The sequence below is a fragment of the Canis lupus genome, chromosome 7, assembly GCF_011100685.1.
Source record: "Canis lupus familiaris isolate Mischka breed German Shepherd chromosome 7, alternate assembly UU_Cfam_GSD_1.0, whole genome shotgun sequence".
Classification (NCBI taxonomy): Eukaryota; Metazoa; Chordata; class Mammalia; order Carnivora; family Canidae; genus Canis; species Canis lupus.
Genome location: NC_049228.1, coordinates 74,245,714 through 74,260,964, shown reverse-complemented (window position 1 = coordinate 74,260,964; position 15,251 = coordinate 74,245,714). Strand labels below are relative to the sequence as shown.

The 15,251-nt window shown below is 39.1% G+C and overlaps 1 protein-coding gene across 8 annotated transcripts in view; it reads right to left on the bottom strand.

Moving 5' to 3' along the window:
• Nucleotides 1-15,251, bottom strand: part of PTPRM (protein tyrosine phosphatase receptor type M) — a 778,989-nt gene that overhangs the window by 413,475 nt on the left and 350,263 nt on the right. The window contains exon 1 of one of the 8 annotated variants that reach the window (XM_038543835.1): nucleotides 1,703-1,835. The exons of the other annotated variants lie outside the window; for them this stretch is intronic. The gene's annotated coding sequence lies outside the window, so the exon portion shown is untranslated. Of the gene's footprint in view, nucleotides 1-1,702; nucleotides 1,836-15,251 lie in introns of those variants that run through there. 8 annotated transcript variants of the gene reach the window in all.

The following is a 15,251-nucleotide window of genomic DNA, read 5'->3' as shown; positions in this document are numbered from 1 at the left end:
TGCTGACCTTATTTTATTTATGAACAAGGAGACAATTTATTAAGAATTACATTAAAAACATAAGTAGGTATTAGCATATTCCTTACCAAACAGGTCTGACAGGCTATTCTAAGCTTTATGATGCTCTTCCAGAATAAAAACACCAAGTAGATGCTTAATGTTACCTGACGCTGAAATGCTACAAGAAACATTTCTCCCCTATCCCAGAGTTTCAAAACCCACATAGAGCAGATTCCCTCCGTGTGGCAGCTTTGTCTTACACCATCGCCAACACTTTGAGTATGTCTTTTTATGTAGCCTTATAAATCTATTCTATGTTTCCTATAGCTTAGAGTCTCACAAAAAGGCTAGAAATTTTAGTTCTTAATAGTTGTTCACAATCACCAGGAAAGAGGCTATCTTTAGTAGGGTATTTGCAAGCATGGAGTAAAAAACAATGGGCACAGATCTTGTGGTTAATGCATGATACCAGGCACTCTGTCCATTTGTTCACTCTGAATCCATTTTGGGGGCCAACCAGGTGCTATCAACTGTGTTAAGACACCAGGCTCAATGGTGAATGACAGAAGCGTGGTTGTGGTGCCCCTGGCACTCTAGTTAGTGGGACGAATAGGCTGGAAATGAATACAGAATCACAAGTGACAGCCAGTGTGGTGAAGGGACAGATCAGATGACTAGCAGAAACCACCATCTTGGGGATCCCTGGGTGGCGCAGCGGTTTGGCGCCTGCCTTTGGCCCAGGGCGCGATCCTGGAGACCCGGGATCGAATCCCACGTCAGGCTCCCGGTGCATGGAGCCTGCTTCTCCCTCTGCCTGTGTCTCTGCCTCTCTCTCTCTCTCTCTCTCTCTGTGACTATCATAAATAAATAAAAAAATTTAAAAAAAAAAAAAAAAAAAAGAAACCACCATCTTCAGTTATGGTGGCTGTGGGAGGCCGGTTTGAGGACATGAGCTGAGATGTGAAGGGTAAGGAGAGAGCGGTGGGAGAGAAGGAGGATTCTATTTAGCCAGAAGAAACTGGAAGGAAGCCTGGGATGGTGAGAGAGAACTGAATGCTCTGGATGAATTTAAGGCAGCCGGTGGAACCAGGGAAGTAAGGAAACACCTGTGCATTCAGGGACTTGCAGGTTCTATTGAAGTGTTTTTATGTAAGAGTATGAAAATGCTAGGCTGCATACACATAATGAAACTCATCTATATCCCTTAGTGATTTATACTATGCAAAGTCTTTTCAAAGCTTTTCTCTGTGATTTTTTTTTTTTCCTTTGGCAGTATGCCCTAATGGACATGGATTTGGAGCCAGACTGACCAGGGTGCCAAAGCTTACCGCAAAGTGATTTACCTTCCTAGCGCCTCCTTTCCCTCATCTGCAACAAGGAGATGACACAACTCACTCGCGGGGCAGTTGCAAAAATGTAAAGATATATGCAAGCACACTGGCTTAATGGCCAGCACCGCGTCTCCCCACCCAAACTCTGGACCAACTGCATGGCAAGGTCAAGGAGAGAGGCGGACAGGCTGTCACTGTACCACTTTTACTGCCTGGGAAGCTGGTTTCACAGAATACTGCTGATGTGCAGTGACAATGGGCTTGCGAATACTTAGCAAGAATTAAAGACTCACCCCCCCCCCCCCCCAGGCACAGGCCACCTTAGAAACCACAAAGGCCTCCCACATGTTGGCTGCTGCTGTCCAACTCACAGGATGGAAGAACAGGGCTCCTATTGGGGGTCAGCTCCCGAAGAAGGGGCTGGGCTGTGCATGCTCACAGCTTCCTTCCCAGGCAGCTTCTGCTTGGGCAGAGAAAAGGCAGCAGAGTGCTCTGCTGGTACAGTTCCTGCCACAGGGAAGGAAACATCAGGGGCAGGAAAGAAGAGTTCCCCCAGCATCACCTTCTCTGTTACCTGCCACAACAGCTTTGGGAATAGCTTCAAAACATGACATTCCACATACACCTTATGCGTCTTATGTCTGTCCTGGTTTTTACTGAAGCCTCTACATTTGGTCTGCGCCAAGCAGTCAGGAGAGCAGAACAAAATAAAATCAATCTGGCATGATTAATTAATACAATGGGGGAAGGCATTCTTCTCTGTATTCTTTACATTCAGGCTCCCATCCTTCCTTGCAAATAAACAATCAAATTCTACCACAAGGAGTAACCTCAGGTCTACCAATCCTCTATAATTCTGTTTGTCTTTTTCCAAACTAAAAACAAAACAAAACATATCTCCAGTTTTGAGAAAAAACTGAAGTCCTAAAGAAAGGCAGATTTCATATCTGTATTTGTTTTATTAATAACAGCAACCAAAAACAGGCTATCTTATTTATTTGCTCCCTTGCAGCACGAGTCCTGTTAAGAATATACTTTTGTAGTAATCCCATTGTCTTTTGCCTACTAGAATAAACCTACTTCAAATGAATGTTCATTTAAAAGAATCTTAAAGTATGCACTTAATGATCACTCATGATTCAAGGCTGCACTGAGGGCACTCAAGTTTAAGAAAAGCTCTGTTTTGGTCGTATAGATATGTTGAGAGGAGTATTACTTCATAGCTATTGTCTTTATGCCACAGATTTAGTCTTTAAAATAAATAGCCTCAAACTAACAACTCTACACGACTCTAACATATGACCTCCCAGGACTTGGGCTTTCTTTCTGAAGCCCATGTATTGAATCACACAGAAAGTTAGATTCAGTTTCTTCAAGAGAAATACTACATAGGAAAGAGAAACCAAGGGATAACTAATAATCATTTTAGCTTAGAATCCATACCAAATTGTATATCTTGCTCAAATCTGCAGGTTATTTTGTCTTCAATCATTCAAAGTTACATGGATCCAAGCATTCATTTAACCAACATTTAGTAAAAAATCTTTCAGGAGGCAGGCGCTGAATCATAGCCAGGGAGAATGGAGCCAAAAGCCCAATCCCTTACCTAACTGAATTTCCAGTCTGGTTAGAAAAAAGCAGACAAGTAAGGCAATGATTATAGTACAGAGCACTAAACTGCATAGCAAATCCAGAAAAGGGGGACCGCATTGAAGAAGGGGGGTGAGTATTGGATCAGCTTTCTAGAAAGCACTACTTGAGGCCAGGCTGGAGGATGCTGGGAAGGAGGAGATATGGAGCCCAGTGAGTGAGAAGAGCTCTGCAAAAAAGTCAAGAAGTCAAGAGAACATGGAATGATCTAGGAAGTACAACTGATTCCATGCTACTAGAACAAAGTGCATCTAGAATGGCAGGTGATGAGGCTATAAAGATAAGCTCATTATGGGCTGCAACCAGGAATGTGACATACGGAGGATTATAGTTTATCCTGACTCCAGGAATGGATGGATTTTAGGTAGAGGGGTGACATAAACATATCTATGGCTACAGTAACAGACTGAAGGAAAAAATGTGGGATCCCAGGTGGTGTCAAGGGAAACTGGTAATTTTTAATTTTTTAAAAAAAATTCATTTTAGAAATCAGCAAACAACAAAAGGAGGAGAGAGAGGAAGAAAGGATTCTAAAGGTGTTTGGGATTCTAAAGATATTTAGAAACTAAAATGGATAAAAAGTGTGTTATACTACAGTAACATCTTCCTCTTACAGCAGACTATAATGTCTTTCAAGTCAAGAAATGGATCTTATTCATTTGGTGTACATGGATGCATAAGATATAAAACTCAATAACTTAAAAAAAAAGTCAGTAACTTTGTGCTGACTCTAAAAATCATAGTCCCAGTGGAAAAAAATGTTTCATAGGTAGAAGAGAAACATGGATTGGCTAAATTGACAGATTTACACTCCACATCCTAAAACTGGACAATTAGTCTTTTGCTCCAAGGGAGACCAATAGGGAAAATAAAGATACTTTAGAGATTCTGTGTATCGCTCAGTCACCAACAATGCCCACTCATCATGATTGAGGTAGGCAGAATAACAGTCCCCAAAGATGTCTACTGACCAGTTCCCAGAACTTGTCAATATGCTCCCTACACACAGTCAAAGGAAGTTTGCAAATGTGATTAAAATAAGAGTCTGGAGATGGGACGATTATACTAAATTATCCAGATGGGCCCCCACTGTAATTACAAGGTAGGAAGGTCAAATGCAGAAGAAGGAAATGTGACCACAGAAACAAAGGTAGGAGTGATGTGCTTTGAAAATGGAGGAAGGGATCATGAGCCAAAAAATAAAGGAGGTCTCTAACAAGCTACAAAAGGTAAGGAACAGATTCTCCCCAATACCTTCCAAGAGGAACCAGCCTTTCCATCACCTTATATGATGCTTTCTAACTTCTAGAATTATAAGATAATAAAGCCATTATGTCTTTAGTAATTTGTTAAAGAAGCAATAGGACACTAATAGAGTAACCATCAAGATATTGAAAAAAACCTGTGGCTTTTCAAAGATACACAGCAGTCATGAATCCTGATTTGTCATAACTACAAGCAAATCTTTAAGATAGGTTTAGATCTTAAGGACTGGTGAAAGTTCAATTCACAGGTCATCACTGAGGCAAAACAAAGTTTAAAGACTCACACTTCTCAACTTCAAAACTTACTACTACAAAGCTATAGTAATCAAAGATATAGCATAACATTAGCATAAAGACAGACACAGATCAATGGAATAAAGAGCCCAGAAACAAACTCATACGTGGTCAGTGGATTTTCGATAAGGGTGCCAAGACCACTTAATGAGGAAATGACAGTATTTTCAACAATTGGTGCTGGGAAAACTGGATATCCACAGGCAAAAGAATAAAGTTCGACTCTTATCTTTCACTGCATACAAAAATTAACTCAAAATAGATCAAATGTCTAAAATTAAGATCTAAAACTATAAATATCTTAGAAGTAAACAGAGGGGAAAATCCTCATGATGTTAGATTCAGAATTGATTTCTTAAATAAAATACCAAAATCACAGGCAACAAAAGAAAAATCAAACTGGACCATCAAAATTAAAACTGTTGTACCTCAAAGGGCACTATTAAGAGATTAGAACAATGGAGAATGGGAGAAAATACTAACAAATCATATACATGATAGAGATTAAGATCTTGAATACATAAAGAAGTCCTTCAAACCAATAGCAACAACAAGAAACAATCCAATGTAAAAATGGGCAAAGCATTTATAACAACATGGATGGTCATTAGTCTAAGTGAAATAAGTCTGCTAGAGAAAGCCAAGTACCATATGATTTCACTCACATATAGAATCTAAAAACCAAAACAATGGATAAACAAACAAAAAGCAGAATCTGACCTGTAAATAAAACAAATTGATGGCTGACAGAGGGAAGGAGGTAGGGAGATGGGTAAAATGGGTAAAGGGGAGAGGGAGATACAGCCTTTCAGTTATGGAATGAGTAAGTCATGGGCATAAAAGTCATAGCATAGGGAATATAGTCAATGATACTGGAATAGCATTGTATGGTGACAGATGGTAGGTACACTTGTGATGAGCATATCCTAACATGTAAAAAAGCTGAATCTCTATGTTGTACACATGGAACATGTATCAACTGTACTCAAAATAATTTTAAATGGGCAAAGAAATTAAATTGACATTTTCCCCAAAGAAGATGTACAGACAGCTGATGAGTATATGAAAAGATGCTCAACATCTATAGTCAATAGGGAAATACAAATCGAGACCATAATGAAATACCATGTCACATCCAGCAGATGGTTATCATTCAAAAAAAATAAAAATTAAAAATAACAGGTTGTGAAGGATGTAGAGAAACTGGAACCCTGTGCATTGCTGGTGGGATTATAAATGATGCAGTCACTGTGGAAAACAGTTTGGCAATGCTTGAAAAAAGTTAAACAGAATTATCATATTACTCAGTAATTCTACTCCTACATATAACCCAAAAGAATTGAAAACAAGTACTCAAACACATCGCGTATGTGCCAACGTTCACAGCAGCATCATTTGCAAGAGCCCAAAGGTAGACAACAACCTAATTGTCCACTGATGGATGAATGGATAAACAAAAGGTGGCCTCTACAGACAATGGAATATCATTTAGCCTTAAAAAGCAAGGAATTTCTGGGAAGCCTGGGTGGCTCAGCGGTTGAGCGTCTGCCTTCGGCTCCAGGTGTGATCCTGGGATCTGGGATCGAGTCCCACATCGGGCTCCTTGCAGGGAACCTGCTTCTCTCTCTGCATGTGTCTCTGCCTCTGTGTGTGTGTGTGTGTGTGTCATGAATAAATAAATAAAATCTTTTTTAAAAAAATGAAGGAATTTCAGACACATGCTACGACATGGATAAACTCTGATGACATTATGTGAAGTGAAATAAACCAGTCATGAAAAGATAACTATGGTATGATTCTACTCATATGAGGTATCTAGAATAAACAGATTCATGGAGACAAACAGTAGAATGAAGGTTACTAGAGGTTGGGGAAGTGGGAATGGGAAACCCAATATTTCTTAATGGGTTTTGTTTCAGGTGATAGAAAAGTTTTGGAAATAAATAGTGGTAATAGTTACATAACATTGTGAATGTACTTAACCACTGAATTATGCTCTCAAATGTGGTCAAAATGGTAAACTTCATGTTATGCATATGTAGTCATCACTATCTACTACAGACCAATAGCATGAACTTCAGCTTTTTGCACTTTTCTTCGAAGACTGCCTACTAAAATAATCTGGAGTGAGGGTTAAAAATGTTTGCAAAAAGTAGGTAAAATGTACTTGGTGAGTTAAATGGAGAACAGAATGAGAGATGCAAAGCAGACATGATCTTTCCAAGCAAGGGCAGAAGAGGAAAGCAAGAGAAAAAGGGTTCAATCAGCCAGGTATGGGGAAGCCAACATACAATCCTGATTAGACGGCAGAGCATTCTAAATGTCTGCAAGACACCAGATACAATCGGCAAAGGACAGACCCACACAAAGTATATTCTTAGGGACAATAAAAAGAGATATGGAGTTTTAAAATCTAATGTTTCCTAGAGAAGCCTTTTTTTAAATATAAAAATAAAAATTACAGACATTTAAAAAACTACACATAATTCAATCACTTAAAGATAAATATGGTAAATATTTTAAGGTATTTTAGTTTACTTTTCTCTGATGCATTATTTTCATTTAAATAAATTTAAAATGGTAGTCATATATGTGTTTTGTGTGTGTGTGTTTTATCTCCATGATATCTACAGACTTGTTTATACCCTTAGATGGTTTCAAAAACATGTTTTTTATTGTTTCCCACTTAATAGCTATAACCATTATTTCTGTATATATTAATTTATCATTATACACTTAAATTATTTACATGTTTCACTATTATAAATGATTTTAGGACAATCTCTATTCCTAAAATTGTTGGTTTAAAAGGAATGAAAAATTTTAAGGGTTTTTTTTTTTGATGAACAATATAAATGGCCCTACAGAGAATTAATATCTACTTATAAGGATTGTTTTATTAACAAGAGTTCAGATGGCTCCTAAAATCAAATTATTTTTTAGCTCCTTTCAGGTACTACAATCAGATGAAATAGGACAGAGAATTGGCCTGAATCACTGATCTTTTCTTACAATATTTTCAAAACAGTATAAAATGGGGGGAATCTTCAGCTTATCTTGGGTAAAAAAGTAAATATTCAGAAAAAAATTATATTTATTTTTGTGGTACTGCATGGCTTCCATTGAACAAATTCAGTAATTTTCATTCAAATGCAGTCATAGATAGTAGTTTAAAACTAAAATGAATCTCATTTTTAAAATTTTCAAGAATGATAAATTCCCTGTAACATTCTGAGATGCAGTCTACACTGGCCTCTTTCCACAAGACAATAGTATTCCTTGAAATTCACATCTTTAATACCCATAAGTGGATATTTCTAAAAATGGAATAGATAAACCAAACTAAATGAGATTAAGTGTGCTTAAGATAATGTAACTGAAGAGTGTGTAGCACTACTAAAATGTATACTTAGAATCAGGGACGCATGGCAGTTTTTAAATATCTATAAGATAAATCACTCAAATTGATGCACATCACTTAAATTGGTAGCATCACCAGTAATTTTACACAGGCAGAAAAATCCCACTTTGAAAATGGAAATTGAACAGCTGCCTAAAAACTGGCAAACATGGGGACATCGCTCAATGTGAACCAAATGAACAGAGAACAAACCATGGAAGTCTAAACAAGGCAGGAAAGCATCAGGAGAAAAAGGTGTGAAGACGGAAAGAATAAAAGTAAGAAAGAGGGAAAAGTGACAAAGGAGAGAAGAAGGGAATTAAGCCATCCCTGTTTATCTGCGGGGGGTGTGTTCCGAGACCCCAGTGCATGCCTGAAACCACGGATAGTTCTGAACCCTAAGTATACTATGTTTTCTCCTACACATATGTACTACCTACATCTATAATGAAATTTGATTTATAAATTAGGCACAGGAGATCCCTGGGTGGCTCAGTGGTTCAGCGCCTGCCTTTGCCTCAGGGCCTGATCCTGGAGTCCCAGGATTGAGTCCCGCGTCAGCTCCCAGCATGGAGGCTGCTTCTCCCTCTGCCTGTGTCTCTGCCTCTCTCTCTCTCTTTCTCTCTCTCTCTCTCTGTCTATCATGAATAAATAAATAAGATCTTTATAAATTAGGCACAGTAAGAGATTAACAGCAATGACTAACAATATAGAACAACTATAGCAACATATTATAGTTGTTGTTACGTGAATGTGGTCTCTCTCTCTCAGAATAACTTATTACACTGTATTCACTCTGCTGGTGATGCTGGGGGATGAGAAATTGCCTACGTGATGGGATGAAGTGAGGGCAATGATGTGGGCTTATGATGCAGCATTAGGCTGCAACTGACCTGAATATGTGTCAGAAGGAGAACCATCTGCTTCTGGATCGTGGTGGATCGCAAGTAACTGAAACCATGAATAATGGAAGACTGCTTTAGTGCAAACATAGAAACTCAGAGAGGAGTGGAGAGAAGTTGAGTGAGGCAACAGAAGAGTGAGGGGGCATGGCAGAGGAAGGGATCAACAGAGGGATGGAGACAGGCCGAGGCACAGAGATGACAGCAGACCAAATGCTCAACCTTGAGAGGAAGTCATAACTCACCCAGAGAGGAAAGACCCACTTCTTGGACAATGTTTATTTGTCTCCTTTGAAATTCTACAGATATGTTTTAATATTAGCCTCTTTGTTTCCTGAAGCTGAGAAAAATCTGTCTGGTCCAACGGTGACTTTGGGTTCTGTATTAGCTCAATGATTGACAACATGCATGAAGAAGCATTGGGTTGATGGAGGAAACATGAGAGAATGTCCTTGGATAACAGGGGAGGGAGGAGGAAGAGAGAGTGCTCACCCTTCACTTTGTTAGTATTAAATCTGATTTCTTGGGTTGTTAGAGGGGAGGAGGACAGAGTGTTTATAGCTGTTGGCAGGGCACCAGGCAGCTTTGCCTGTGACATCTTCGTAGACGAGAGGAGAACAATATGGGACAAATGCCAGGAGGACTGGATAGACTAGGAGCCTGTGAATGACCACACTCTATGGCCGCTTGTCAGCATGGATGCTAAAGCACATTTCTGAAGCCTGGGCAAAAGTTATATCCTTGACTTCTCCAACATGTCTACTAATGTCATTGATAGAGTCGTAGTTAGTTGTGTTTGTCACATGTACAGGTGACAACCAACCAGAGTAAAATGGGATAAAAGATATCCACAAAGCCTACCAATGAATTTAAATTAATGAGATAAATATCAAGCAAAATAAATGTAAATCAATCCTGTACTCCCTTGACTTTACAAGTGGGTAACTGGAGCCATAACTTAGAACTGTTTTCATCACTTACAAGTATACAAAGATGGTGAAGTGGGTTTTTTTCAAACCTAATTCAGATTTTTGTTGTTTTAATAAAGTAGCTGGAGAGGAGGTTCCAGGAGACACCGCCAGAAGACAGCATTCTGTTCCGAGACCCCCATTCTCTGTGGAGCATATGAGAAGTTGGCTTGCCCAGAGGAATGTGGAGAGGATCTCACATGAACATGCAGCACTCATCTCTACAGCGTAAGAGTTGGTAAACACCTGCAAACAGATGACTCAAGAGGGAGAGGACAACTGTCTTCCAAAACTGAAAGACCAGACAAGTAAAATAGGAACTGCATTTGAGTGTCATGGCCATGGGGCTCTCCCGCTTATCTGAAACTCTTTGGGTAAAGTGTAGTTCACAATTCAGATATACTTTTAATTTTAAAAAGGTTTCTATACTGTATATTATTTGATGGTGCCATGTATCATCACATAATAGCACCCCATAACCAAGGATACTGATATTTCTGCATCAAATCATGTGACTATGACTATAAGGGGGAAAAACAGCAACAAGTTTCAGGTCAGGTTTCATGATCTAACAAATGACAAAAGTGGGCAGGTTTTGCTAAAAATGGAGAACTCCCATTTTTAGCCTTTGGAATAAGAGTGACCTCCAAGGATGTACACAACGAGTCCTACTCTCACCTCCACCCCTATGCTCTGATGCCACCCTACCATGACCCCCACAAGTCTGTTGGATGCCTGAGCTCCAGCCACAACAGGCTCCATGCTGTCACTTTCTCACCCAGGCACTCTACCCTCAAGGTCTCTGCCTTCCTCCTCCTGGAGGCCCTCCCCAACATATTCCCATAGCCTATGCCTTCACCTCCTTCCAGTCCTGCTCAAGTACATTCTCAAGGAGGCCTCCCTAGGCCCCAGATTTAAAACTGAAACCTCTCCTGCATGGCCCTGCCAATGCTCTGTGTCCTGCCTAGCTAGTCCTATTAATGCTACTGAGCATTTTTTGACATACCACATAGCTTACTTATTATGGTCATTGTCTACCTCTCCCCAGTAGAATACAAGTCTCACAGAGGCAGAGATCATTCTTTTCACCCCCTATTAGAATACAAATCCCACAGAGGCAGGGATCTTTGCCATATTTTTAACTGCTATAAGATCTCTAGCACAAAAACCATCCTAGCACATCCAAGGAAAGGCTGGTGGCACTATGAAAGGGATTTATTTAGGCATTGAACAAGTTGATCTTTAAGACGCCTATTGGTCCACAGATAGGCTTCCTGAGGTCAGAATTAAACAGGGAGTATGGGGGACAGTGGCCTCTTTTCTCTGATTCAGGGAGGTGTGAAAAGGCATATGATCCTTTTCCCCATGTGTCCTTCCCCATGACAGGAATGGCAGATAGGACAATGTGTTCTGAACCTCTGGTACTTCCAAGCATCTAAGAGCCTATGAGATACTTTCTGTTATTCTGGCAAAATGAAATGATGAAAATGTACACCGGGTAGAGACAGTGAATTTGTCAGCTAGTTTTCTCTAAATTCTCACAGTTAGAAAGAGGTGCCCTCCCAAGGGCTGGTGCCCCATGTTCTCAAAAGCATTACAGCAAGACAACGTGGCATTGCCAAGGATGGGCATCCAGATTGTTCTTTAGAATATTAGAGTTCTCAGTGAAAGAGAACCTAGGATATGACTGTCAGTAACAAAAACCCATACCTGATGCAGAACCTGGCACCTGAATGTCCAGGTCGTTAAAGAAATTGGTGACACATCTTTTGTTAACTTAATGAAACAACCATAATGGCCATGTCTGAGATGAAATGATCTTAAGTGGGTTAAATATGGCTTTGTATAAAAGCAAGAGTATCTTTAAACATGCATATATTTCAATCTGAGCATGCTAGGGGAAAAAGTGCAGTGCCTGATAGTCTTTTAAATTAGGCTTACAATCTCCTTTATGCAAGGGACTGACTGTAGGACTTCTAAATGAGCAGCAATTTACCATCAAAAAGATACATATTAAGTCTTTTGGAAATCAGAGAAATGATTGAAAGAAATTGAGTCTGGGATGTTAGCAGCACTTGGATCAAATTAGTCAATCCTGGGCATTGTGAAGCTGCTCTGAGAGCACAAGCTTGGAGGAGATACAGGCCAGTCACCCTTCCTTAGCCATATCCTTGGGGATCAACTGCACCTTTGTTTATTCAACAGGGAATATAGTCTGTATTATTCCACTTGCATTCATTTGTATGACACTGACTGAAATTCTTACCACTGGGATCACATTAATAGCAGCAAGGCCTGGAATAAACGTATTGAAAACATTTTACATAATCTAAATCCAATAATAATTGAATACCTCAACAAATCTACCTTCTTGAACCTACACACACACACATATATATACATATATATTTTAAATAACTAAGATACTGTTGACTTTGGCCAAGGCCATAACCAAGCCAACCCAAATATTTACCAGTTTGGAAGAGTAGAACTAGAAGTTCATACTTACATTACCATATACTATGAATATACATTGACAGGCATACTTAAATTGGCTAAAAAATATCCAGATAGCCAAAGTAACATGCAGATAGCCAAAGCTGCATATTCTTTCAACATATATATAATAGTCTTCCAGTCATTTTCTTTTTTTTTTAAAGATTTTATTTATTTATTCATGAGAGACACACAGAGAGAGAGAGAGAGAGAGGCAGAGACACAGGCAGAGGGAGAAGCAGGCTCCATGCAGGGAGCCTGATGTGGGACTTGATCCTGGGACTTCAGGATCACGCCCTGAGCCGAAGGCAGGTGCTAAACCACTGAGCTATCTAGGGATCCCTCTTCCAGTCATTTTCAAGTAAAAATCTGATTATAGAAATTTCGAATCTCATGCTGCTATTTACGTGTAATCCATTTCACTATGTATTTGTAATATAACCAACCTTTGCTCAAATTTCACAGAGAAGTTCGTCCAAATAATAGATATACACAATGCATGCAGTAATTAGAAACCAAGGAAATTAGAAGTTCTTTAGTCTTAAAATCAAATATCTCACTGTTGACTAGATTAACTGAGCCTTGGGGAACTTAAAGGCCTGACACTGACAAACATTTCCTGTTACTTTAAAGCTTTGGGTTTGCTAGGCAAAGAATTGACCCTGTTTCCTTCAAAACTATAATAAAGACTCTCTAATGTGAGGAAGATGGCAGTGCCTGCATAATCGTTCACCATCTAAAAGATGGGGCTAGTCTTCAGCATGGCTGGCTAAGAACATCACTTTTTCCCCAATCAATATGCCTTAAAGTACACAACTTTTTCTGAAAATGAAGCTAAACATGCAAGAGAAAGCAGGCTGAAAGCCCAGTGGTTCTGAATTTCAACTGAAATTATCAATATGATCTCAGGACATGTTTTAAGTGTGTGTGTGTGCATGCACATACATATGTATATATCCTTGTTCTGCCCCATGGGAAGATCCAGAGACAAAAGAACGTAGTAATGAGCACCTCTTATGCTCAGATTGTAATTTGTAATGACCAGTTCCACTAAACAAGAACCAGGGTTCCCTGGAGAAATGGCTGATTCTAGGTCATCAAGGTGGAAAATGTAAAATATAAGCCTGGAATGTATTGTCCCACCAGAAAGTAAGAATGCCATGTCAGATGACCCCAGAACAAGAGCTACCCACCTGAGTAAGCCCCGTTCATGAGCAGCAATAAAGATAATAAGTGTGATGGATCAAAACACATCAAATGTGTTTAAATCCACAAGCTGATGACAATGACAACAATGTCATGACGATGACCATGATGTTGGCAACAACAACAATAATACTAATAACCCCTTCAATGACTTCTAGGTGATGCCAGTTAACTACCTCATTATTTTTGAAAACTTGCAAAAAAGGACAAAGTATTTATACCATCTTCCCTTTATATTTCCATATTAGGGTAACTCAATATTTGATACAGGAGAGTTTTTCTTATTCTAGCTACTGAACCAAGAAGTACTGATATCACAGAACCCTTCTGAAACCCTTAGTGAATTAATGAATGTAGGAATGGTCTTCAGTGGCTGATAACATCACAAAAAGGAACACAATTTGCAAGAAACACAATTGATAGAAGAACACATTAAATGACACCCTGGAGGGCAACGAGCAAAACTCAAAATATGGGAAACTGTACAGGACAAGCACAGTTTCAGCAACAACTACCATCACCACAAAAGGGGGAGGGGGAGTGGATAAAGAACCTAAAGATAAAGAGGACTTAAGAGACTCATTATCCAATTGCAAAGTGTAAACTTTATTGCTATCACAATTCAAACAAACTGCTAAAAGAAATAAGGTTATAAGACAGTCAAGGAAATCTGAACACTCACAATTTTTTCAGGGCATGCATGGTGCTTATTATTATTATTTTAAGGGCTCTTGTCTTTTAGATCAGAGGTCTGAGGCTAAATCCAGCCTGTCACCTGTTTTGTACAGCTCAAAAGCTGAGACTGGTTTGAAAATTTTTTAATGATTAAAAACACAAAGCAAGAATAATATTTTGTGACAATGAAAATCATATGAAATTCAAATTTCAGTGTCCACACACAGAGCTGCATTGAAAACGGCCACTCTCATTCATGTGTGTGTTTCTATGGCTGCTTTCCCACTACAACAGCAGAGCTGAGCAGCTGCAACAAAACCCGTCTGGCCTGCAAAATTTACTATCTAGCCCTTTACAGAAAATGTTTGCCAACCCCTGTTTTAGAGAAACATTTACAAGTTAAATGATACGATGACTGGGATTGCTTCAAAACAATCAGAAGGGAGCAGGTGGAAACAGAGATGCAGCAATTGGCCACATATTGTTAGGTGTTGAAGTTGGACGCCAAGTGTATGAGGTTTATTACATTATCTCTCTACCTCTGTGTGTATTCTCAACTTGCGTAAAAAAAAGTAAAAAGAAATGTTTCTTCAAGGAACCAGTTAGAAAATAATTGCTCATTTTTGTACTTCTGAATAGCTATTTTAACCATCATTATTTCCCTAAATGATTCTGCTGCTGACTTATAAATACCCCAATGCTGCAGAAGTATTTTGTCTAGGTTTCATCCACTTCCTGTGAAAGCATCCAGCCATCTATATGGTAAAGATACCACTACCAGTAGAAGAGAAAATGCACAGTGACAAAGGGAAGTCATTAGTAGCTGGTTCTTTGGCAACAACTGCATAACTAATATACCTAGCGTGTGGAGTGTGTAACAAACATTTCTTGAGTGAAAGTAATAATGGGTTTCCAAATCTTAAGAATAAACAGAAAAACCATTAGTCAGTCACTTGTCCTTTGTGCTTAGAGGACATCACTTCTTATAATAGAGACAAACAATTTTATTACACTTGGACAAGAGCCAATGCCCTTTCTTTTGAATGAAGGGAATGAAGGATGGC